Here is a 3921-nt window from a genome sequence, read left to right on the forward strand (position 1 = left end):
TCCTTCTGAAGTATTTCAAACTGTTTGTTCTGACTTAGCAACTCTCTCTTCTCTTCATCTGTGCTGCTTTTGTCATTCTCCAAAGCGATGTCAAGCCATTTCCTCTTCTCAGTAAGCTCTTTTGCAATTGCTGTATACTTCTTTGAAGTATTTCTTTTCTCTGTAGCAAATTGTTTTTTCTCGTTGTCCAAAGCCTTTTGCTTTAGATCGATGCTTGTAGACAGTTTCTGGAGCTGGCTCTGACAGTCTTCGGAGATGTCTGTTTTTTCTTTAGTATGTTTCTCTCTTTCCAAAACAATAAACTGCTCAAAATCCGAGATTTGCTTTAGAAGCATTTTGGCGTTCAGCTCGAGAGAGTTAATCTTCTTCTCGTAAGATTCTCGTTCAGCTCCAAACTTTCTTTCAACTTCGATTATCCTCTTCTTTTCTATTTCTATCTCTTGCCTTTCATCACTTAAAATCTTTTCCACTTTCAAAACGTTTTCTTTCTCTAAGTTTAACAGCTCTATTACTTCAATCATTTCACTTTCAGATTTATTCACAATWGTAGTTAAGTCCTCAACCTGTTTATTTAACCTAACTGTCTCKTCTGGATCAGCACAGGTTTTCACTAGTTCATCCAGCCTTTCTTGCAAAATTCTCTTCTCTTCTTTCTCTCTCTGAAGAATACCATTCATATGATTTGACCATGATATACTCTTGCTAAGACTAGAATCTACTTGAGCATACTTTTCTTTAAGCTCACGATATTCTTTAGTATAAAAAACTGCCATTTTTTTAAAAAAAAAAATTGATCAGTTAAGAATTTATGCAGTGAAATCAGATAAAAAAATGAACAGTTAAGCTAAAAAAGAATAGAAAAACACAAACACTGAAAACTCACGCAAAAACAGATATACAATGATCCAAAAACAAAAATCTAAACACAAACAATTTAAGAAATCAAAAAACAGTCCAAAAGAAAACCAAGTCCAAAAAATTCTAGATACAAGCCCAAATCAACCAATACAGATATCCACAATTGATCAGCACAAKAAAGTAAAGCAAATATGCTCAAAACAATTCACTGTGCAGCTTGAGCTTTCACTTGAGAATGTCCACAGTTGCTGCTCTCGCACTTGAGCTGCTATTGTATAACTTGCAGTTCACTATTGTTCCGGTCCTGTGTTTCTGAAATGTGTGCTGAGATTGAATCTGTCTATATCCAATCACAACAGCAAGACCTGTGTGTGCACAAGACCTCTGCTGCTATTCCAATATATGACAAGAAACAAAACCAGCCAAAAACTGCTACTACAAAACACTTGTTTATAACAGAACCTGTATATAACAAGAACCTGAAATCAGTACAACTTTTTGAGCAATAAAGTGTGAAATCAAGCAAGTCAATTTCCCAAATCCAAAACTAGTTGAACAGCTTATGAGCGATAAACTAATCTGAAATCTGCGCACAATAACAGCTTGAGATTGGCACATCAATTCTATTAAATCAAATGAGAATAGTGGAGAGCAATATGGCTGAAACCTTGGCGCATGGTCCTCCTCGTACTCAGACTTCTAAAACTAAAAGTTGACAGTTAAAACTCAAAGGCTCGAAGAGCTTGCTGTTAAGCAGTCCAGACAGATGATTTCCATGACTTTGAAGCCGTAAACAGATTTTGGAAAATATCTGTCATCGTAGAAATCACTTTGTTCTCCACTACCTGAAACTGACCGGTGTACTACTTTGTTCAAGGAATCAGTTCAAGAAATTTGTGGTTTAGAATACCGCTCAATAGATCAAGTGGTGACCGGTGTAGCTTGAAATCCGGTCAAGTAGCGTGCGGTTTAGAATACCGCTCAAGAAACCTTGCGTGCTGAACGAATCAGAACCCCTAATCCGGTCAAGTGGTGACCGGTGTAGATGAATACCGCTTGAAATCACTTGCTGAAATTGAGCGGTGTATCTCTCCGTTCAAGGAATCCGATCAAGCTTCACGCGGTTTATAAGAACACCGCTTGAATGGTGTACGGTGTAAGAGCAGTAAGATGAAGATGAAGATGGGCCAAAAAAAAATGGACTTGAACAAAAATTAAACAAAAAAACCCAAAATTAAAGATAAACCGGGTGGACTTTGGGTTTAACAAAAAAACAACAAAAAAACAAAACAAAGAAAATTTTAAAAACAGATCAAAACACTTAAAAACACAAAAACAAAAAAAATAAACAACAAAATGGATCAAAAACACTGGTTTACAAAAGAAAATTTAAGAACACGAAAAAATTTTAAAAACCTTAAAACCGATTAAATCTTGATTTATTTTGATCAAATCACAAAAATTTGTGAATAACAAAGATTCACAATTTAATTTCGATCATTTTGATCATGTTTTTAACACCGAAACACAATATTTTAATACAAAATCGGATCAAACAAAGAAAAAAAATTAAAAACACGAAGAACACGAAGAACACAAAAATTCAGAAATTAAAAATTCCAGAAAAAATTCACTTATCTTCATAATCTTCCTCTGATTTCTTGCATTCCAGCTCTGATACCAATTGTTTGTCCACAATATCTGATCAATCTTCATATCTTCATAACATCAATGGCAGATTCTTGGATATTGCATTAAGAACATCAAGAACACTTGAGAGAGAAAGTCAATGCATGTAAGCTCAGTCAAACCCTCAATTATCAATCTGAATATTACAATTAGCTCCTCTCACCACTAATTACAAAGATTACCACCCTATTTATATGGTCAACATATTAATACAAAGTCAAAGTCAAACTAGTCTAAGAAAGTCAAACACGCTGACTTTACAATTATAGACTAAAATTAATCTTTCAAGACGAATACAATTAATACTGATTTTTCAGTCCTAACATATAATTAGGACAATTATCGAGTTCTAACAAAATAATTAGTTATTATCTTTATAAGAAAATTATATTATTAAACCAAATATAAATTACTTCGTTATTGTACCTAAATTATATTATAATAAAAAAATTGAATTAAAAAATTACAAAAAAAATGAGGAATTTTAAATAGTTAATTTGATACGAATATCGATATATTTTTGTTATGCATAAAGTACTGTATATTGATGCATATTGTTTAAAATTCGAGATTACAAATAATTATGCATAATTACAACTTATTAAAGTTCGATGTTTGAATTCGTATAAATAACTGCGGATAAACATAATCAAATAGAGGATGAACATCTCATTTTAAAATATAAAAAAATCTAAAATATAATTAGAATAATTATCGAGTTCCAACAAAATAAATAATTATTATCTTTATAAAAACATTATATTATTAAACCAAATATAAATTACTTCGTTATTGTACATAAATTAAATTATAAAAAAATAAATTAAAAAATTACACAAAAAAATGAGAAATTTCAAATGGTTAATTTGATATTAATATTGATATATTTTTGTCAAATTTTTATGATATCTTCAAATATATATTTTATTCAAAAATAAAAACATCACCGCTTTCTAAAAATCACATAAAGCCATATTATAACATTGACTGAGATAAAGAATAAAATAAAATATTAAAATCACGATGTATCTCGCTGCATTGCGCGAGTACGCTTCTAGTCTTATTAAGCAAATTTAGTAAAAGTCTAAAGTCTTAAAATAATAAATGACCAAAATACCCTTTATACTACCCTTACACTTTTTCACCCCCTCCTCTCCTCACATACACTCGCTCTCTCACAACTATATTTTTAAAATTATAATTTTAAATTTACACTTTATACCCTTATAATTAGTTAATTAATTTACTTTACGTCCTTTACTTTTAAATGTTTCATTTTAAACTTTTATCAAATTAACATACATAATCGTATATCAATTAAAATATGTTTAAAAAATACATTTTTATTTTAACAAGTTACACCATTATAATCGT

Source organism: Cynara cardunculus (assembly GCF_001531365.2).
Source record: "Cynara cardunculus var. scolymus isolate 2C chromosome LG 9, CcrdV1, whole genome shotgun sequence".
Lineage (NCBI taxonomy): Eukaryota > Viridiplantae > Streptophyta > Magnoliopsida > Asterales > Asteraceae > Cynara > Cynara cardunculus.